Raw genomic sequence first — 23,237 nt, 5'->3', positions numbered from 1 at the left:
ATAGCCCAATGAAGAGAAATTTCACTAGGCTCGTGGGCAATAATTCCAGAGTACTGTTACTCTTTGTGATACTAAAGAAGGGAGGAGAGAAGTTCATAATTCTAATTCACATGTCACAGGAGGCTCAGATGAGAGGCTGGACCACTTGCCACAAACCTCTGTGTTCAACATTTTATATGTTATTTCATTTAAGCACAAAATAACTTCATGAGGTATTATCTTTATGTTACAGATAAGGAACCAGAAGCTCTGAGAGAGTAAATAATATGCTTAACTCACAAAGCTGGTAAGTGGTTTCTAAGAGCTATGTTTTAAATCCACGTCCTTCTGAGTAGAAGATAAGGAATTACTGTTAATTTAGGGAGTTAAAATAATGTTGTGGTTATGTGGTTTTTTTGGTTCTTATCAGTCAGAAATACATACTGAAGTGTTTATGGATCAAAGTATATGATGTCTAAGATTTGCTGTAAATTCTCTAGCAAAAAAAAAAAAAATAGTAAAATGCAATTGTGAGTGAGGGCTGAGCAGCAAAATGTTGATAATTGGTGAAGCTGATTGATGGCTATATGGAAATTTAATCTTCAATACAACTCTGTAAGTTAGGAGTATTATTCCTATTTCAGACTTAAGGAGAGAGATCTACAACTAGTAAATAGAATCAGATCTCACAGCTAAGTCTTTTAGTAACAAAAACATTCTTCTAATACAGCAATTAAGGTTGCACACCAGGCACTGTGGGCATCCCCATACTCCACCCAGTGCCAGTACTTTTTCTCAGATTCATTACTACCCCATAATCCTGGGACTCCGAGCTTCCTAGGAGGACGAAGCACTATCCCATTCAGTCCATGAAAAGACTTGTACTCAACAGCTTGATTAAAAGAGGCAGATTTCAAATTTGCTCAGCCATCAATCTTCCTTGCCAAATTCAGAAACTAACATGAATTTGATATGCAACTTGTGAGTGATCTGATAGTCTGCCAATCTCTGCTCTAAAGTGAACTCCTTGTGCCTCCATTTCCCTAAATGTAATATTCCACTGTTCACCTACACTATACAGCCATCACAGGGACCAAAGTTCAGGTATACAACTCTGAGCTCTAGAAATAAAAGAACGATAAGGCTGACCAACTTCAAAAGTCAATTTTGTATAGTTCTACAACATTTACCACGAAACTGGCAGATCAAAAAAATCGCAATTAGTACTTATTTTTAAGATACCGTGTTTTTTTTTTTTTTTTTTTTTTTTTTTTTGAGACGGAGTCTTGCTCTGTCGCCCAGGCTGGAGTGCAGTGGCCGGATCTCAGCTCACTGCAAGCTCTGCCTCTCGGGTTTACACCATTCTCCTGCCTCAGCCTCCCGAGTAGCTGGGACTACAGGCGCCCGCCACCTCGCCCGGCTAGTTTTTTGTATTTTTTAGTAGAGACGGGGTTTCACCGTATTAGCCAGGATGGTGTCCATCTCCTGACCTCGTGATCCGCCCGTCTCGGCCTCCCAAAGTGCTGGGATTACAGGCTTGAGCCACCGCGCCCGGCCCAAGATACCGTGTTTTTAAAAGCCTCATCACGATGTTTGATATCTGTCCTTCCATGCTAACCTTGGCATTATAAGCTCATTCACAGCTTACTTCAAAAACAACTGAAAATATTCACACTAAAGGCTTGAGATTTTATTCTCCCCAGCTTTTAACCATCAAAACTGCAACACTTTTCCCCTCGAGTTCACTAGCTTTGTGAGTTACAGTTATTTAACTCAAGAGTTATCCAGTATACAAAACTTCATTAGGTTAAAATTTAGGTTGCCTAAGCTGTACAGAAGCCAATGATTATATGCAATGTTTAATGAGTTTCAGATTTACTTGAACTATAAACATCTTAAAAATGAACTGCCTCCATCTTAACTTTTGCAAACCAACCGCTTATTTATTAGGTCACTGCCTAGCTGTCTTAAACTGTACTGATTTCCATTTAGGCTGACTAAACATAAGTAACCAGTTATAAACTCCATTTTCACATTGAGGGCCAATATATCTAGAGAAGAATCTATTTTTTACTCAAACCAGTATTATCGAGGCATACTAAGAAATCTTAGGTCTGGCACAAAACATGCCGTTGAGCCTAAATGTCAATTTATGCTTGCTGAATTAACTGGCAAAACAGGCTTAATAATGGCATACTGAAACAAGCATGGTAAGAAAAAAATCTAGACAGAGCCCTTTAGGACAATTACCAGTCACTATATGTCAACAGCACTACATTGGTTAAATTAAAATCATAAACAAAATGCTGATCGGCCCAATAGGATATTGTGGAAAATCGTGGCACCTGGAAAACTGCAACGAACAGGAAATTCTGCAGGTGCGGTAAGAAACTACATCTTACCCATGACCCAAAAATGCCTCAGAATTTATTACACAACCTGCTGCAGAATTCTCACTTTTCAAGTGGAAATGAACCATGAAGTCACACAATGCAAGACTGTGATTTTATTATTGATGTAATCAACTGTACCCTTTCAAGTTATGCTAAAGTTAACTAAAGAAAGCAGATGTTTTACTCAGTGCTAGTTATGTCAGAAGTTAAGAGAATTTGAATACCAAATAAAATTTAGGACTGCTTCATTCAGCCATATGCACAAGTGGAGAGTCTGTTGTGAGGCAGGCACTATACTTCTCAAATAGGATGCACTTAATGGACACTTAGGACAAGAAATAATTCAAATTAGACATGAAAGTTACAAATCAGGTCATTTGGTCACCTCACTATTCAATGCAAGAACTAAAAGCTATATTAAAGATTAACACAACTTTCAGGCTCAAATCACCTAATTATATCATCATTAATCTAGCCTTATTTACTTTATTTCTACTTTAACTGATACATACATCAAACTTACATCTCTCAGTAAAGTTTTCTAAAATTCGACTTGATCCACCAGCCTCTTAGAATTACTAGTCAGAAACAGTTTCTGTAGCTAAACGAATTTTGAAAAACAACCAATCTCCCATAAAAGGACCTATGCAAAACAAATGAAAACAGAAAAGCAGTAAAATGGGTAACAGCATCCAAGCATGTTACCTAAGAGAGTAAACTATTAGAGTAGATCACGTAGCAAAGAAAGATCACTGTCGGAGCTGGGTATTACCAAGCTCGAGGTAAATTAATGTGTAATAAAGCAACCTATGCTGAGGCAGGAGGATCGCTTGAGCCCAGGAGTCCAAGATCAGCCTGGGCAACACAACAAGCCCTTGAGACCTGGTCTCTACTAAGAGTAAAAAAATAGCCAGATGTGGTGGCACATGCCTGTAGTCCCAGCTACTTGAGATTCTAAGGCGAGAGGATCACTTGAGCTCTGGAGTTCAAGGTTACAATGAGCTATGATCACACAACTGCACTCCAGCCTGGGCCACAAAGCGAGACTCTGTCTCTTAAAAAAAAAAAAAAAAAAAGCAATTTGCTATTTACATTTTTGCTGTGTCAATCATGACCAGCACCTGGAAGGCTCTTTACAACTTGTAAACCAAACACAACATTAAGAAAGCATTTAAAAATCATTCCCCCTCAGATAGAGCAAAACCTGTCAACGCATATGGAAATACCAAGTGATGGGTAATTATCTGATAACTAAAACTTGAAAAAGGAAGGAATATTCAGTAAATCAGAAGAAGGAAGCTTGATGTCACTAGCTTGATGCCACTAGCAGCTTGATGTCACTATTTTTCTGTTCCAGTCACTCAGTCAGTAATCAATTTTCTGCAAAATACATAGGAAAATGTATCATGTTTACTATTTCTGATATAAGAATTGAATTCGGCCCGGCGCAATGGCTCACGCCTGTAATCCCAGCACTTTGGGATGCCGAGGCAGGCGGATCACGAGGTCAGGAGATCGAGACCATCCTGGCCTACATGGTGAAACCCCATCTCTACTAAAAATACAAAAAATTAGCCAGGCGTGGTGGTGGGCGCCTATAGTCCCAGCTATTTGGGAGGCTGGGGCAGAAGAATCACTTGAACCCGGGAGGCGGAGCTTGCAGTGAGCCGAGATTGTGCCACTGCACTCCAGCCTGGCAACAGAGTGAGACTCCATCTCAAAAAAAAAAAAGCAAAAAAAAAGAATTGAATTCACTGAGCCAAAGAAGTACTCTGTCTCTGGAAACTCCTGCTTAGAAACAATCTTGAGCTATAGCTAGAATCCAATGATTCTCACAAGCTTCTGCTCAGGCTGAAGAATTCAAACCAGCACTAATACTTACCTGAGAAACTGGAAAGGTAAGCAGACAGCAAAGAATGAATAAACTTCAATTTGCAGACATCTCTGATAGTCACATAAGTTTCATCTCTATTCAACTTTCACACAAATTAATCCACCTAATGGCAAATTATGAAGTACTAATATTTGACCAGTCTAAAAACCACAAGGGAGAAAAAAGGTACTAAATAACATCTATCCCCATATTTACATAGTTCTAGTCTTCCCGAAAGACTTAAACTTGTTTTATGTAAACCACCTTGATTCTCATAGGAGATGGATAGAGTCAGGTTTCTGGAGAATAAACCAGCACGAAGGGATTAAATATCTTGTCCAGCAAGTCACCAGCGAAAATAAAACCAGAACCCAACTATTCAGCCAACAAAGCCTAAATAACCTGCTTTCCTTGGTTCATAAACTTAGGATATCTAAAGTGCCTACAAATTGTACCAATTCATAGAACTTCACAGAACAATGCATATAATCAGAACACTATGCCAGAACTGAGTATTCTGAGCAAGAAAGTAGTGCGCACCTCAAGTCAATAAAAGGAACACAATGGACTTAAAAAATACAAGGAGGAAACAATGGCTATGTTGGAGAGAATTTTCAAAGCTCATTCTATTCATCTTATATCCTACTGCTCAAATTCTCTGCCAAAAAGCAAATGAGGTCAGACATGCTCCCTATAATTATACTGTATACATGCATCAAATCTCAAAATACTCAAAGAGTTTCAATCGGAGGGACATTACACTTTTAAAATTTTTCCCTCCAAAAATAAAATCTCACAGCAACGCCTTCAGAGCATTCTTTTGCTGCCATGACACACTTCAAATTTGGATTTTACAAATCATTTGCTTCCAGTTTATTTTTTAATATTTTTATTAACAGATTCCGATTACTTAAAATTTGGTGTTCTGCTCCGCCCTCATTATGTTTAGGCAAGATTCCCACTTCCACTCAAACTTATTATTCAAACATACAATGGCTGCATTAAGATACTTCCTAACTCGACAAAAGAAGAAAACTAATCAACCCAGAAAGCTCCCAAGCTACCAAAGCGAACCTTTTATTTGAAATCATACTAGGTACCACACTACACATTACGTGAAGCCCACAGACTGATAATTGAAGTTATTTCTGCAACATGATGAAATTTATTTTTTAGCAAAATCTGACAAGACTTAATTTTCAACTGTCAAAAGGGAAGTCATTTTCCAAGATTCTAGGAAACCTTGCTTACTGAAGCAGTCTCAAAGTAGTTTGCTTAATCCTTTCAAATCCCTAAGAATCTAACACAAGCCACAGAACAGTGAATGAGACTTGCACTGAAATAAGTGTCTGTGTTCAAACCCCTAAAGGTTACTTCCCATGTGTTTGGCAAGATGAAGGCCATATGTCCGCCCAACCCCATAAGTGTCTTTCCTCAATAAAGCTAACATTACACTTCCCAACTCAAATCAAAATGCCAGAGAATCCAAAAGCCTCCAACTAAATTTTACCTGAACTATTTGGGAGGACAAGTCAACAATCCAGATCAGTTATTCATACCTTGAAAGAGTCAGAAAGCTCCAATTCTGCCACTTTTAGGAGCCAGGTGTACATTACTTCTGTCTGCCTACAGCATGGGACTCAGATATTACATCACCCCATGCCTGAATACTGACCCACTACCCAGAAAGCACCAGGATATCTGAGACACTGCACCAAGGTATCCCTTTCTCCCTCTCTTATACATAGCCCTTAAATGCTACTGGCTACTGGGCCTGGTCTCTTGCAGTTTCACAAAGACATCTGCCCTGCACCTGCTGCAATCCCATTTCCATTCATTCTTGGTGCACTCCTCATGACCCTGTGTGGCTCTTCTGTCCACTCGTCAAACCAATATGCTAGGATGATACTCAATACACACCTCTTTCAAATTTGGGGATGTGCACTCAGCTCTCCCTTAACCCTCACCCCTTCCTCATTTACTGGGTTCTGGAATTAAAAGCAGGCTCAATGATCTCTCTGACCCTAGGAGTATAAACTTTCAGATATGACACTGGGTTTAATGTCCTCCATTTTCCATTAATATCATTCCAGAATTCAGGTCCCCCCACCCTTCAATCTCCAGTTTCTCTTAGTATGGAATTTAATCCTCTCCATTTAGTTATTTTTCCAACTTCTGCACTCTGCCTGCCCTTCCTTATACTTTCAGTGACCTAAAAATCTTGGCTCCTTTCATCTCTCGAAACTCAAAAAGTGTTCGAATCTCTCCCCATACTCCCACTCCTTGGATCTCCCATACTCTCTCAAGCAACCTGTGTTCCTAGCTCTCTCCAACTTAAAGTCATTTCCTGCCCTAAACCTGGGCATCCTACTTACACCACCACCACTCCAATCCATCACCTATGCCTTTCTAGTTACAGACATGTCCACATACACCTCTACCTTGCCTTTCTCTTACTCCACTATAGGTATTAAGCATTCTTCTACATTCTCTACCCCAAAATAGTCTGTCCACCTTCCTTCTCCCTACCTCCCTTCTCCCTACAGCACAAAACTCAGTGGGCCAAACCTGTGCTTCCCTCCCTCCACCTACTGTACTCCAGACCTGTCCACCTTCCCTTCCAGTGTATCCCGTTGTCCCCCTCTACTGATTTCCTTCTCACACACTCCCCTCCACCTCCCTCCTCCCCAGCCTCTCCACACTTCCTGCCTCAGAAATCTTTCATTCCATTTGTCCCCACACTTTACCTGCCACTGCAAGAACACTTCCCTTTCCCCACCCCCTTTTGCCCTCCACCTCACACATTCCATGCCACCCCACACACCTGTCCCTCTCCCCCAACTCCTGACCCTAATGTCCTCCAACACTTGCCAAGAACCCCTCACCCTCCGTCCTACCTCAAAGTTCCCTCTCTTGCTGCTCCCACCTTCTTCCATACTTCCTGCAAAAACGCCCTCCATTTCACGCACTTCTGCCACAATCCTTTAAATGCCGCACACCTCCTGCTCTCCATCCCCATCACCCTTCTCCTACTGCCCCCATCTCTCTCTGCAAGCCTTCAAACTCAAGTCTCTGCCCCAATCAACTTCCCCCTTCCACCCCACACTCCTCTTCCCTGAGCACCAGATACCTGCCTTTTTATCCTCACATGTCAACCCCCTTCCGCCTTCCTGCAGTCTCCCCTATACTCCTGGTCACACACTCCCTCACACCCCTCGCAGGTCTCCTGGAGCCCCTGGGCCTACCCTTCATTTCCCTATCACCCCAGACGCCTATGCACCCGGCTTCCCTCCCTCCCTTTCAGGCGCTCCCTGCCTGCCCTCACTTTCCCCTGCCCCGACCCCCTCCCTCCATCGTTCCCCTTCACGAGCGTCCCAGTGGCCCTCCTAATACCCGCCCCACTCCCTGCTCCTGGCACGCAGTGCTCCTTCCAGTTCTGCTCGAGTCCCCAGTCTTCTCCCTCCATTCCAACCCCACTCGTCCCAGCCCTCCCCAAAGGCCCCCTCACTCTCTCTTGAACCCCACAATACAGTGCCCCCCCACCGGCCAGAACGTCCTCCATCTCGCTTTCGCCTGGCCCAGGGGGCCCCCCAAACCTGCCTGAAGGCTCTCCTCCTCCATTGGGCCGGATCCCTCTGCACCCTATTTACCCCCAAATCTGCCCACACCCTCCGCCTGCCCCTCGAAGCCTCTCCCCAGCTCCTGCCCCTAATGTCCTCCAACACCTGCCCCGAGCCCCTCGCCCTCCGTCCCGGAAGACCTCCCGGCACCGCGTCCCCCCACCCTGCCCACACCCTCCCCTGCTTGGCCGGGACCCCGTCCCCGCGAAGGTGAGGAAGGCTGCCCGCTGCCCTTGCCCGAAGCGGCCGGCGCACCGCAACGGCGGCGGCGGCGGCGGCCACAATGCCGGAGCCGCGGGGCTGGGATTGCTCCCTGCTCTCCTCCTCGGCCGCCACCGCCGCCGCCGCCGCTGCTAAGGACGCACAACAAACAATGCGGGGCCCGGGCCGGCTCCGCCAACCGCCTCAACCGCCGCCTTAACCGCCGCCCGCCCGGGATGGCCCGTCGCGCAGGCGCCCGCCCCGCCGCCGGAGCCTACCCGCGCCGCCGCGCTCTGCCCGCGCCCGGTACCCGCTCCCGCTCCGCCGCCGCCGCCACCTCGCCCGCTCGCGTCTCTGGCTCCTCTGCCCAGCGGCGGCGGCTGCGGCGGTTGCTGCCCTGGTGGCGCTCGCGGCTCCGGTCTCCGCTTCGGCGGCGGCAGCGGCGGCGGTGAACACGTGACACCGCCGAGCGCGCCCATTGGCCAGGCCAGGGGGCGGGCCCCGCGGCTGCTGGGGAACGGAAAGCCCGCCCCGTCGTTCGCCGCGCGCCCCCTCCACGCGCGCCCTGCCGCACCTGAGAGCGCCGGCCAGCGCCCGCCGCCGCCGTGCTGCGCCGCGGCCTGCGCCAACTGCGCACCTGGGAGCGCGCAGGGAGCAGTTGCGGCCGGCGGCCGCATGCACCTGCGAGCGGAGAGTTACGTAAACTGCGTCCCCGCCTTCCTCCCGGCCCCAGGCCCCCGCCCGCTGCAGCACCTGAGTCCCGCTGCGCTAGCGGCGTAACTGCGGCGGAGCGGAGACGAGCTGCGCTGGGAGGCTAGCGAAATGCACGGAAACTTCGTAACTTCCGAACCTAGGAGCTGCGCCGAGCCGCGGCGGGGAGCCGCCCTCCCCGAGCCCCGCATCCCAGTGCGGGGTGCCCCCCAACCCCAGCAGCCACACAAACGGAGCAGGCGTCGCTCTGCCTCCCGAGGTGGAGGGGCAGGCCAGTAGGCTTTGACTTGTGCCTCCGCCCACCTACTTGCTGGCTGTGTGACCTTGGCCAAGTTAAAGAACCGCTCTGAGCCTCAGTTTCCTCATCAGGAAAGCTGGTACAATAATTCCAATTTAGGAGCTGTTGTGGAGATAGCATAAGACAATAGGTATGAATTCTCCTGGCACACAGCAGTCACTGAACAGAAGCTGCTACAATCACCTCTCCTTCACCCGCCCGTAATGAACCTCCCTGGGATTGAGTTTGAGCCCAGGACCTCTCTGACCTCCTTATGGTTGGGTCAGATTTTGACTGAACACCTACCAGCTCTGTGCCAGGGGCGGCGCTGAGGAAGAAATAAAGGTTCGCTTTCTAGCCTACAGTCCCTGGCCTCACGTTCTTGGTGCCCAGCATTCTGCTGGCGGGTTCAGTCCCTACTGAATACCTTCTGTATACCGGGCGCTGTGCAGGGTGCGCGGATGCACTGGCAAATGAGACAATGTCCTTGCCCTAAGTCAATTCCCAGCTTGGGGCAGAAACGACCTGACCGCTCAATGCCAAGACAGAGGGCCTTGAAGAGCCCAGGGATTGAGGGACCTCCCACAACAGCCCCCTTGGGGACCCTTTTCATCTTTCTAACACACCAGGCTCAAATATTCAAACAGCTCTGTTTCGTTCACAGAAAAAAGTGTAAAAACCCAGTTTCAACTGAAAAGGCCTTGGTGATCTGGCCTTAAGCTTCAAGGTGCACGTCCTTCCCTTTGCCCCTCCTTCAGGCCAATTTGACCCTCCAGCCACACAGAACTACAGAACTGTTGTTTCCAGAGTATGCCCAAGTGTATAGGAGCCCTGAGTCTCCTGAGACAGATGCCAGGCCGCAAATCCCTTTCTAAACCCTCTCCCCACCTCTGACCACTCACACCTCCCTTGACCCTCCTGAAAAAATCCTGGGTATCCTTATCAATCAGCTCAAAGTATATTCTCTGGAGATCCTTGGCTGCCTCAGACATGTGGTCTAAGCTCCCTCGGCTTGAACAGAGTCCTGTTAAGCTATATGTATTCTCATGGCACTAGATTGTAATTGTTTAGCTGTCTGTCTCCTCCCTGGTCTCTCAGTCCCTTGAGGACAGGGTCATCTTCCTGCCTAAGTGTGTTCGGGAAGACTACACGTGCACATGAGATGAAATCATTAAAGCTGGGTTTTGTAGGATGTCCATAAGTATCAGAGGGAGAAGAGGTGCCGCACTGTAAAGATCCAGGTTCACTGCACACTAGCTGTGTGATCTTGGAAAATCAATCTCTCCAGGTCTAAGTTTACTCACCTATCAAGTGAGACTAATAGGATTGCATATTGTAGGGTTGTTAGGATTCAGTGCAACAGTATATTTAAGGTACTCAGCATGGTGTCCAGCACTTGGTTAAATTTTTAATTTTTTTAAAATTGAAGAACAGCATGGCATTAAGGATTCAATAGTATTTCTTGTTTCGATATGTTTATTGGGTTTGTAACTCCAAACACTGATAACAAAAGCATGCAAAGGATATAAAAGCAAAGAAAGTAAAAAGTTAGGCCAGATGCAGTGGCTCAAACGCTTGTAATCCTAGCACTTTGGGAGGCTGAGGCATGTGGATTACCTGAGGTCAGGAGTTCAAGACCAGCTTGGCCAATGGGGCGAAACCCCATCTCTACTAAAAATACAAAAATTAGCCAGACGTGTTGGCGTGTGCCTGTAATCCTAGCTACTAGGGAGGCTGAGGCAGGAGAATTGCTTGAACCCGGAGGGGCGGAGGTTGCAATGAACCGAGATCGTATGATTGCACTCTAGCCTGGGCAACAAGAGCGAAAGTCAGTCTCAAAAAAAAAAAAAAGTTAATGTACCTCTCCCTTCCTGCCCTTGACTCCACTCCCACTACCTCAATCCCAACTCCAGAGTAGCTACTGTTAATTTTTCATGTACCACATTACGTGTCCAAAGAAAAAATAAAGTTGCAGAAAATTATTTATCTGTAATGTGTATGTTGGATTCTCCATAGAAAAACGTCAGAAAGGATTAAACACCAACCACTATTGGTTATGTGTGGAAGATAGAATTGGGTGTCGGGATAGAGGACTTCAAAATTTCCACATTGTTTTAATTTTTTAAGGATATATACGCAGATTTTTGTTTTGTTTTGTTTTTGACAGGGAGTCTTGCTCTGTCGCCCAGGCTGGAGTGCAGTGATGCAATCTTGGCTCACTGTAACCTCTGCCTCCTGGCTTCAAGTGATTCTCTTGCCTCAGCTTCCTGAGTAGCTGAGATTACAGGCACCTGCCACCACGCCTGGCTAACTTTTGTATTTTAGTAGAGACGAGGTTTCAGAATGTTGGTCTGGCTAGTCTTGAACTCCTGACCTCAAATGATCTGCCTGCCTCAGCCTCCCAAAGCATTGGGATTACAGACGTAAGCCACCGTGCCCAGCCTGTTTTGTTTTGAGACAGTGTCTCACTCTGTCACCCAGTCTGGAGTGCAGTGGCACAATGCAACCTCAGTCTCCCGGGTTCAAGCGATTCTCCTGCCTCAGCCTCCCAAGTAGCTGGGACTACAGGCGTGTGCCTCCACACCCATCTAATTTTTTTATATTTTTAGTAGAGATGGGCCAGGCTGGTCTTGAACTCCTGGCCTCAAGTGATTCTCCCGCCTTGGCCTCCCAAAGTGCTGTGATTACAGGCATGTAATTACACATAGATTTTTAACAATGTATTTGAGGTATAGTTTACACATAAAATTATGCATTTCAAAAATGTACAATCCAATGATTTTCAGTAACTTTACTGAGTGGTGCAACATTAACATAAGTCAGTTTTAGAACATTTAGCACATCTTATGGATCCCCCATAAGACCCCTCATGCTCATTAAGTGTTAATCCCCATTTCCACCCCTAGCCACAAGCAAACACCAGTCTACTTTCTGTCTCTATTTTTTGCTTTTTCTGGTGTATTTTATATTTCTTTTTTTTTTTTTTTTTTAGACAGAGTTTTGTTCTGTCACCCAGGCTGGAGTGCAGTGGTGCAATCTCGGCTCACTGAAACCTGTATCTCCCAGGTTCAAGCCTCCTGAGTAGTTGGGACTACAGGTGTGCCATTGTGCCAGGTTAACTTTTTGTTTTGTTTTGTTTTTGAGATGGAGCCTTGCTCTGTCGCCCAGGCTGGAGTGCAGTGGCACGATCTCGGCTCACTGCAAATTCCATCTCCTAGGTTCATGCCATTCTCCTGCCTCAGCCTCCCGAGTAGCTGAGACTACAGGCGCCCACCACCACACCTGGCTAATTTTCTTGTATTTTTAGTAGAGACAGGGTTTCACCATGTTAGCCAGGTTGGTCTCAATCTCCCGACCTCGTGATCTGCCTGCCTCAGCTTCCCAAAGTGCTGGGATTACAGGCGTGAGCCACCGCGCCTGGCCAACTTTTTGTATTTTTTTAGTAGAGACTAGGTTTCATCATGTTGCCCAGGCTGGTCTCAAACTCTGGGCTCAAGGGATCCTCCCTCCTCAGCCTCCCAAAGTGCTGCAACTACAGGTGTGAGCCTCTGCACAGGGCCTGATACATTCGTGTAAAAAAATCAAATAGACTGGCCAGGTGCCAGGGGCTCATGCCTGTAATCCCAGCACTTTGGGAGGTGGAGGTGAGCGGATCGCCTGAGGTCAGGAGTTAGGGACCAGTCTGGCTAACATGGTGAAACCATGTCTCTACTAAAAATACAAAAATTAGTCGGGTGCAGTCCTAGCTACTCAGGAGGCTGAGACAGGAGAATCACTTGAACCCAGGAGGCGGAGGTTGCAGTCAGCTGAGATCGTGCCACTGCACTCCAGCCTGGATGACACAGCAAGACTCAAACAAACAAACAAATAAATAAAATAGGCTTTTTCAGCCTGGCACAGTGGCTTACACCTGTAATCCAGCAATTTTGGATGCCGAGACTGATGGAACTCTTGAGGCCAGAAATTCAAAACCAGTCTGGCCAACATGGTGTAAGCCACCTTGTCTACCAAAAAATACACAAATTAGCCAGGTGTGGTGGCACATGCCTGTAGTTCCAACTACTTGGGAGGCTGAGGTGGGAGAATCACTTGAACCTGAGAGACAGAGGTTGCAAGGAGCCAAGCTCACACCACTGCACTCCAGCCTGGGTGACAGAACCTCTTGAAAGAAAAAAAAAAAAAAAAAAAAGAGAGAAGAAAAATCAAATAGACCTTTTAGAAAAAAAAGAATAAAAGCCAGGCGCTGTGGCTCATGCCTGTAATCCCAGCACTTTGGGAGGCTGAGGCACGTGGATCACCTGAAGTCAGGAGTTCGAGACTAGCTTGGCCAACATGGTGACACCCCATCTCTACTAAAAATACAAAAAACTAGCTGGGCATGGTGGCAGGCACCTGTAATCCCAGATACGCGGAAGACTGAGGCAAGAGAGTTGCTTGAACCCAGGAGGCGGAGTTGCAGTGAGCCAAGATCACACCATTGCAATCCAGCCTGGATGACAAGAGAAAAACTCCATCTCAAAAAAAGAAAAAGAAAAAGAAATAGAAAACGAAAAGAAAAAAGAAATAAAACTATCACCTCCTAATCCCACCCAGTAATAATAACTCAAGCTTTTCCTATGTATATTGTTCCAACCTTTTTTATGCATATAAATATATCTCTTTTACAAAGTGAGATAATTGTATGCCTTCTGTTTTGATTGTTTTTACTTAATATATAATGAATACACTTCCTTTTGTGTAACTAAACATTCTTCTGCGTAATGTTGTATTTTAAGAAACATTTTTCTCACTCATAGGTGGGAACTGAACAATGACATCACTTGGACTCAGGAAGGGGAACATCACACATCGGGGCCTATCATGAGGGGGGAGGGGGAAGGGATTGCATTGGGAGTTATACCTGATATAAATGACGAATTGATGGGTGCTGATGAGTTGATGGGTGCAGCACACCAACATGGCACAAGTATACATATGTAACAAACCTGCACGTTATGCACATGTACCCTAGAACTTAAAGTATAATAATAATAAATAAATAAATAAGAAACATTTAATTAAACCAAGTACCTATGTTGGGTATTTGGGTCCTTTCCAGTATTTTCACTATTATAAACAGGGAAAAGTAATAGATGTTGTAAAGCTCTTGAGCTCAGTGCACTTTGAAATCACACCTAAGTTCAAGTACCAGCATCTCCTGTTTTATCCATTTATTGCTCAAACATTTACTGAAAACCTATGACATGCTAGTTCCTAGGAATACAAAAGCAAGCAAACAGCTACACTGCCCCAGCTGCAGGTGGGCTCTGGTCTAACTCCCAGTCCCAGGCTGTTGGTCCCAAGCCACACTGCCCTCTATAGAAGGTGCTCACCTTTAAAGAACCACACTGAAGGTGGGGTGTGGTGGCTCACACCTGTAATCCTAGCACTTTGGGAGGCCAAGGTGGGTGGATCACCTGAGGTCGGGAGTTTGAAACCAGCCTGGCCAAAATGGTGAAACTCCGTCTCTACTAAAAATAAAAAAATTAGCCGAGCGTGGTGGCAGGTGCCTGCAATCCCCCCTACTTGGGAGGCTGAGGCAGGAGAATCGCTTGAACCCGGGAGGCAGAGGTTGCAGTGAGCTGAGATCGCACCGTTGCAATCCAGCCTGGGCAACAAGAGTGAAACTCCATTGCAAACAAAAGAAAACACAAAAAACCACACTGAAACAGAGGCGGTAAACATCTAGAACTGTGCTATCTGCCCAACAGACACTAACCAAATGTGGCTATTTAAATTTAATCAAAATTTCAACAAAATTTGAAATTCAGCTGCATGAGACACATTGTATGTGCTCTATCGCTACATGTGGCTAGTGGCTACCATACTGGACAGCACTGATATAAAACATTTTCATCATTGCAGGAAGGCCTATTGGTCAGCACTTACCTAGGGGAACAATAATTATATAGCAGTAGTCACAAGAAGAATATCTCTACCTGGCCTGGGAGGTAGAGAGGTTGGTCTGGCCTCCTCTACTCTTTATTTCCCACCCCTCCCCCAACTGTATGCCAGCTCTATAGAAAGAAGCTGAAGACAAAAAGCTGGCTGGTTGTGCTGTGGGTGAGGGGTAGGATGGGGGATGTGACATTCCTCAACTTCTTGCCATCATTTCTAAATCAACATTCATCTCCAGTCATTCTGTCCTCCTTCCCTCCTTTTACCAAAACCAGCTCCTCTCAACAAAGGCCAAATCCCTTCCCCAGTGCCTGGATGCCCTCCTTTCCTGCCCTCTAAGGAAATACACTTCCTAGTTTGTTCCTCTCTGGTATGGCCGGCCTCTCCCTCTCTACTGGATTATTTCAATTATTATCCAAACAGTCTCTTCCATTGTTTAAAAAGAAAAAGAAAGAAACAAGATCTCCAGGTGATTCACCTGCACCTTACCATTTGGGAAGCACAGACCCAATTTCAGCAGGTACAGATGCCAATCAGAGCCTTAAATACCATAGCACAATTGCTGTTGCTGATACAATGTTCTGAAATGCTGAATAACTCTTGGTAGGGTCTAAGCAAAACAAGATATAATCTTCATTCACTTTGCATAGTATTTGCCTCCCCAGAGTATTAAAATCATGCTAGAATGTACTTTGTGTTTATATTAAAAATGGAAGTTAGTTGTTAAGCTCACATAATTATATCTGGGACTTTCACCCATGTAAGTGTCCAGTGGGACGATCAAAAGTCATGTGATATGAGGCCAGGCATGATGGCTCGTGCTTGTAATCTCAGCACTTTGGGAGGCTGAGGCAAGTGGATCACTTGAGGTCAAGAGTTTGAGACCACATTGGCCAACATGGTGAAACCTCATCTCTACTAAAAATACAAAAGTTAGCCGGGCATAGTGGTGGGCGCCTGTAATCCCAGCTACTTGGGAGGCTGAGACAGAAGAATCGCTTGAACCCGGGAGACGGAGGTTGCAGTGAGCCGAGATCATGCCACTGCACTCCAGCCTGGGTGACAGACTCCATCTCAAAAAAAAAAAAAAAAAAAAAAAAATTCATGCAATGCTATCCATGCATCATATGATATCTAGCATCTCAGGCTTCTTCCCCCTCAATCAATACCATTATGATTACCCAACTCCACCAGAAATGTCTAAAAGCTCCCAATGAAAACCATGGCTCTAGAATCTCATTCAACAGCCTACTCAGGATCTGCTTGGATGTCACATGCTACTCAACTTTCCATGATTACCTAATCTTTCTCCTAAACTCCAAAACCAGTTCTCCTACTGTTCCTCATTTTCAATTTCCTTATTGAGACTATTATAGCTACTGATACTATAGGATCTATGTGGGTAGAATTTTTTTTATTTGTTCTTTTTGTATCCCTTAGAATAGTGCTGGGCATGTAGTAGTCACTTATTAAATATTTCTTGAATGAATACCCAGAAAAATTTCCCATTCCCCTTCCTTGAGTAACAAACCCCAAAGCAATTTGGAAGAGGAGAAATCTACAAGAAGAGAGCACAGACTCAGAAGCCCCTGCTTCCTACAGAATCTCTTCTAATATCCTTGATAATTATATTGGCCCAAGATGCAAAAAAGTCCAGAACTACTGCTTAAACTTTCCCACCAAAGTACTCTCACCTGGCTTGGAAGACTGAGTCAGCCCCCTTGGAAGTCTGGAAATGAGGCCCAGATTCAACAACCTCAAGCATAAAATTTCTTTGAAGTCCGGCCAGGCAGGGTGGCTCATGCCTGTAATCCCAGCACTTTGGGAGGCTGAGGCAAGCAGATCACTTGAGTCCGGGAGTTCGAGACCAGCCTGGCCAACATGGCGAAACACTGTCTCTACTAAAAATACAAAACTTAGCTGGGCATGGTTGTGGGCACCTGTAATCCCAGCTACTTGGGAGGCTGAGGCCAGAAGAATTGCTTGAACCCAGGAGGCAGAGGTTGCAGTGAGCCAAGCTTGCGCCACTGTACTCTAGCCTGGGCAACAGAGCGAATCTTTGTCTCAAAAACAAAACAAAACATTCTTTGAAGTCTCACATTTTATCTTTAAAATTCATGCAAATTTTACGTTTTATTCCCGTGTTCGTTTTAACATGAAAATAATGTTTTTAATTACCACTCTTTAGGAGAAAATTTCAAAGCCTGTTTTCCCAACTCTTCAAGTAGAAATTCACACTCCAGGAAGATATTTCTTGTTTATGCTGTGGCTCTGAGTAATTCCTGGCATACCACCACCTAGCTCTGGTGGTAATTATACTAACAGCCAACATTTATTAAGCACTTATTATGTGCCAGGCAATATATTAAGCACTTGACATGCATTATGTCTTTAAACCTTGCAACAGTGTGTGAAGTTGCTACAATTTTTATCTTAATTTATAGATGAGGAGACTAAGACTCCAAGAAGGTAAGTAATTTGCACTACATCACTGAGCCAATAAGTGGAAGACGTGGGATTCAGCTTAGTGTTCTCAATTACTGTGCTGCCCATTCCAGTTTGAACAGCAAGGTCCTAGACTTCTAGAACAAGAAGGGCTTAAGGCAGCAGGAAAGCCCTAAGAAATCATCCAGCCCCAGTACTTCACAGACCAGGCAAAGTGCTGAGGTGTCTGTGGATTTCTTGGTGGACATATTTTCAGGGGTCCACAAGTGCTAAGAAAAGTTTATAAATAGGTATCTTGGTTTCAGTTATAATCTACAAATGGTAATAATATGAGTAGGAATCACTAAGACAACCATCTTATAAACAATCCCTGGCACTCCAAAATTTAGTGATGATGTTTGTGCAAAGTGATCGCCTAAAGTGATAAAGTTTCACAGATGCGGATATCTTAGATTGGAGGCCAAATTTTCAAGGGTCAGCAAGAAATTGATTCCTTTAAAACAGTGATCCTCAACAAAGTGTGATTTTGACTTCCTCTCCCTAGCACATTTGGCAATCTCCAGACATTTTTAGTTGAAACAACTGGCAGCTCGGGGTAGGGACTAGAGATGTCTCTAATCATCCTACAACACACAGGACAGCTCCCCATAACAAAGAATCATCTGGCCTGAAATATCAATCCTGTGGGTGAAGTCGAAAAACCCAAACTTTAAAAGAGTGTCTATAAGGAGAAAAAGAACAGAGTGGAGGGGAAAGGACTGAAAATGAGGTTTCTCTGAATGAAACTTGTTAGATAGCTTTGACTTTGAAATTGTGTAAATGATTCATGAAAATGTTTAAATCATTAAGTCATATAAATTTTTAAATAATTCCTAAAATTAAAAACAAGCCAAAACTCTGACATATATTTATATCGGGTTGATAACATGACCATACAGAAACAAAGAAATACTCTAGTTGACTTTTAAACAAAGTATTTTGGGTCAAGTATCTTCAGTGGGATATATTCTAAAGATAAAGGGGAAAAAAAACAACAAAGAAATCTTAAACTTCTTTCAATAGTCTTACTGCTAGTGTGCTGGTTTAAATGTGCCCCATCAAAAGTTCATGTGTTAGAAACTTGGTCCTCGATGCAACAGTGTTGAGTGGTGGAACCTTTGGGAGGTGATTGGGTCTTGGTGGCTCTGCCTTCATGGATGGTGATATGGTTTGGCTGTGTCCCCACCCAAATCTCATCTTGAATTCCCATGTGTTGTGGGAAGGACCTGGTGAGAGGTAATTAAATCATGGGGGCAGGTCTTTCCCATGCTGTTCTCATGATAGTGAATAAGTCTCACAAGAGCTGATGGTTCTATAAGGGGGAGTTTCTCTGCACAAGTTCTCTCTCTTTGACTGCTGCCATCCATGTAAGACATGACTTGCTCCTCCTTGCCTTCTGCCACGATTGTGAGTCTTCCTCAGCCACATGGAACTGAAGTCCATTAAACCCTTTTTTCCTGTATAAATTATCAAATCTGGGGTATGTCTTTATCAGCAGCATGAAAATGGACTAATACAAATGGATTAACCCATTCATACATTAATGAACTAATGTTTTAATGAGTTATTGAAGAAGTGAGTTAATTATCACAAAAGTGGCTCTGTTATAAAAGCCAGTTTGGCTGTCCCTCATGAGTACCCTGACCACATGATGTCCTTCAGCACCTTGGAAATCTGCAGAGTCCCCACTAGCAAGAAGGACTTCACCAGATGCAGCTCTCTGACCTCAGACTTCCCAACCTCCGGAACTGTAAGAAATAAATATATTTTCTTTATAAGTTACTCAGTCTCAGGTATTCAGTGATAGCAATAGAAAATGGACTAAGACAGCTAGTAATAATATTGATACCACTATTCTGAAGTATGTCTATTGTGGGAAAAAAATAAATTAGTAATTATATTAATGTTGCTAGGATCCAAGATTGTCAGGACAAAAGAGGTACAAATGTGACATCAAAGCAGTTAAGCAAAAAACTTATCATTCTTAAATTTGAGTTGGAAATCTCAGCATCACTTAGTAATTTTCCCCTTGGTTAAAAAAATACATATCTCTAGCTCTTTACACTTTAAAGGTCTAGAAGCAATAGCAACCCAGTAGCAACATATAACCCCAGCAGGCACAGAGTGAAATCTCTAAATGCCATTCCACACAAAAATGGGCTAGGGCTTTCCACATTCTCTTATACCGGAAATGTATAAGGTGAGCCTGGGATGTCTTGTCATGTAAGAAAGCATGGAAGTTCTCAAAGGTCAAGGAGGTCACACCAAAAGGCTATCAGAGCCAGCTTAAGGGGTCCCTAAGCCAGCAAAGACTGGACAATGAGGCTGACAGGAAGAACAATTATAACAAACAATGCAAAGACTTTAAATATATATACAAAGCCATGAGGTCATGCTGATTCTCCATATTTTTTTTAATGGCAAGAAGAAACAAAATAATTTACCAGATACCACAGGATGTTTCTTTGTTGTTGTTGTTGTTGTTTGAGACAGAGTCTCACTCTGTCACCAGACTGGAGTGCAGTGGCGCGATCTCGGCTCACTGTGACCTCCGCCTCCTGGGTTCAAACAATCCTCCTGCCTCAGCCTCCCTAGTAGCTGGGACTACAGCCACGAGCCACCACGACCAGCTAATGTTTTGTATTTTCAGTTGAGATGGGGTTTCCCTGTGTTGGCCAGGATGGTCTCAATCTCTTGACCTCATGATCCACCCACCTTGGCCTCCCAAAGTATTACAGGCGTGAGCCACCGTGCCTGGCCACCACTGGGTGTTTCTAAGGCAACAACTTGTTATCTAAAAATTGATCATTAAAGAGTTAAGCATTTATCAGGAAGAAGAATCCTAATAATAATAGTGGACACTTAATCAGTGCTCTGAAGTTACAGAGTGTTTTCCCGTACCTTTTTTCATTTAAGTCCACCACAGCTTGTATCTGGATGTTCTCAGCATCTCTGAGAAATACAGAAGCCTCTTCAGACCAGCAAGAGCAAGGAGACTGCTTCTACTTTGAGGATCGCTAAAGAAATGGGAAAGTGGCCAGGCGTGGTGGCTCAAGCCTATAATCCCAGTACTTTGGGAGGCCAAGGCAGGTGGATCACCTGAGGTCAGGAGTTTGAGAACCAGCCTGGCCAACATGTCGAAATTCCGTCTCTACTAAAAATACAAAAACTAGCTGGGTGTGGTTATGGACACCTGTAACCCTAGCTTCTTGGGAGGCTGAGGCAGGAGAATCACTTGAGCCTGGGAGGCGGAGGTGGCAGTGAGCTGAGATCAGGCCATTGCATACCAGCCTGGGCAAAAAGAGCGTGTCAAAAAAAACAAAAGGAAAGCAAGGAATTGCCCTAGGAAAGGGCATTTAATTTTCTCTTGGAAATTTAATAAAACCTGGTTTTCTAAAAAAAAAAAAAGAAAGTTAAGGATTTATCCTGCCTTCCATCATAAACTGTATTTCAAGGTAATATAGTTAAAACATCCCCACTGGATCACCTGCATGCAGCTTCTTCATATGTCTTGAGCTTCTTACAGCAATAGTTGACAAGCTGCTTAGACCAGTACTTAGGACTAGCCCAGTGTCACTTTTCCTAAGTTCAACTGGTCAAAGTAGTCACAGACTCAGCCCAGATTCAAGGGGGTAGAGAAACAGACTCAGTGGGGGAGTTCTACGCATGTACAGAAAAGGAAGGAATTGATGGTCCTTCCAGAGAGGAGAGGAGACAAGCTCAATAGACATGCAGTGACAATCCTAAAGCATAGGGAGATGCTTTTCCCCCTTTGCTCATTCCACCTTTTAAACCTCTCTCAAATCTATTCTCTTGTCGTCATCCCTCCCATTATTATCTTAGTCCAACTCCGGGAGAGTGATGTCCTCATCTCCCCTCATTCTGTTATTGGCTAATTTTTGCAAACTCCCTGAGAGTTTTCCAGAAGGCCAGATAGCCCAGATAAAACGAGCAACCTAGTAAGGTGAAACTGCTCACAGACTCACTGAATGTTGAAAGGAAAGAATTGCCAGGTCCTCTGATTCTGCCGCCGCTGGTCACTATGTTCCTTTGCAAAGCTCACTTCTTAAAACCAGGTCACAGAAATCATCCTTGCTGGGTCCCAGTGAGTTTGAATTTCTTTAAAAATAGCTCGTTCTTCAAGTGCAAAAAATAACATCTGAGACGTTTGTTTAAGTGTGAAACACACCTTTGTCATGACTCAGTACAGGCTGAACGGAAGTTTATTAAACTTCCCAAAAAGAAAATTTTTCTCTTGAACTAAGGGAGCCTGAGAGATGACAACTTGGGAAACGGGAGGCGGGGGAGCAGAAAGAAGAAAAGAGGCAGGTGGAGCAGAGAGAAGGCATGGAGGCTCTTTCTCATCTCTGTGGCTTTCACACGCTATTCTTTCCACCTTGAATGACCTTCCTCCTCGGCAACCTTCCTCTTCTAGTGAGCTTGATTATGTTCTTGCCTTCCTTGAAGCCTAATTTAAATGTCACCTCTGTGGAGCCTTCTCTGACCCCTCCAGGCAGAGTTTCTCACTCCCTCTTTGTTCTCAAAACACTTTGTACATGTCTTTATTATTAGCACATCGTATTGAAGTTGTCAGTTTACAGGTCTGTCTCTCTTCCTAGGCTGTGAGCTTCTCACCAGCAGGGACACTGGGTGAGTCATCTGTGAACCCCTCCGCCTGGCATTGGGCCTGGCACAGGGAGAGCGTTGGCAAAGGTTATTGATAAGAGATGGTCTCCAGGCTCAGCGGGAGATGCCTTAAATCCTGAGATGAATTCTTTCATTGCTCGTTCTACTTTGCAAAAGATTCCTGACTCTCTCCATACCCTTTACTGCCAAATCTTTCAGTCTACCTGCCTCTGAACTCATATGCTCTGCCTTCACTCCTTTACAATGGAAGAACTGTCCTCATGCTACCTAAGGCCAGCTGCTCCCTGTGTCCACCAGATCCCATGCCCTTTGTTATCCTCCTTTCTCCTGCGTCATTGATAATTTACCCTTTCTATTTCCACCAATGTACAAATACTTTGTGCTTCTCCCAATTAAGCACAAACACACACATATGCACACACACACAGAGTCCCGTTTCTCTGCATTTATTCTATTCTCTGCTCAACCCACTCTACTCTGCCCACTCATTTAATCTGGTCAAGGTCACCAGTAATTTCCTTGTTGCCACATCAAAATGGTCAATTTGGTTTTGGCCTCAACTTACCTGACTCAGTAGCATTTAGCACCATTAATCCCACTCTTTGCTGGAAACACTTTCTTCCTGGGTGACCAGGACTCCACAGCCCCTCCTCATCTCTTCACCTCACCAGCCACTCCTTCTCAGTCTCTACGGCTGTGAAGGAGTTGGATGATCCTCCCTGTCATCCCTATCTCTAACGTTGGCGTGCCCCAAGGCTCAGTCTCCCAACAGCCCCACTATCAAACTCCCTGTGATCCATCCAGTCTCATGATTTGATATAACCATGGACAATACTCAAATTTCTATCTGCTGCCCCACTCTGAGTGGCTAAGTGCCTACTCAACATCTGGACTTGGAGATCTAAAAGGCATATCTCAAACTTAACATAATCAAAACCAAACTTGTGATTCACTACTTCTTCACAAGGGTCCCCAATATCTCCATAAAGGGCACCACAGTTCACCCAGTTGCTCAAGCCAAAAGCTTTGAAATTCTCTTTAATCTTTTTTTTTTTTTTTTTTTTTGAGACAGAGTCTCGCTCTGTCACCCAGGCTGGAGTGCAGTGGCATGATCT

At 44.8% G+C, this 23,237-nt stretch overlaps 1 protein-coding gene across 2 annotated transcripts in view; it reads right to left on the bottom strand.

The window, feature by feature from the left end:
* STRBP (spermatid perinuclear RNA binding protein) overlaps positions 1-8,517 on the bottom strand; it is a 159,766-nt gene extending 151,249 nt beyond the window's left edge. For both annotated transcript variants that reach the window (XM_023217191.1, XM_023217192.1), the window contains exon 1: positions 8,345-8,517. The gene's annotated coding sequence lies outside the window, so the exon portion shown is untranslated. The remainder of the gene's footprint in view (positions 1-8,344) is intronic.
* Between the last annotated feature and the right edge of the window lie 14,720 nt (positions 8,518-23,237).

The sequence above is a fragment of the Piliocolobus tephrosceles genome, chromosome 14 (genome assembly GCF_002776525.5).
Source record: "Piliocolobus tephrosceles isolate RC106 chromosome 14, ASM277652v3, whole genome shotgun sequence".
NCBI lineage: Eukaryota > Metazoa > Chordata > Mammalia > Primates > Cercopithecidae > Piliocolobus > Piliocolobus tephrosceles.
Note: the sequence above shows the minus strand (reverse complement) of the source record. Positions and strands in the feature narration are given on the sequence as shown.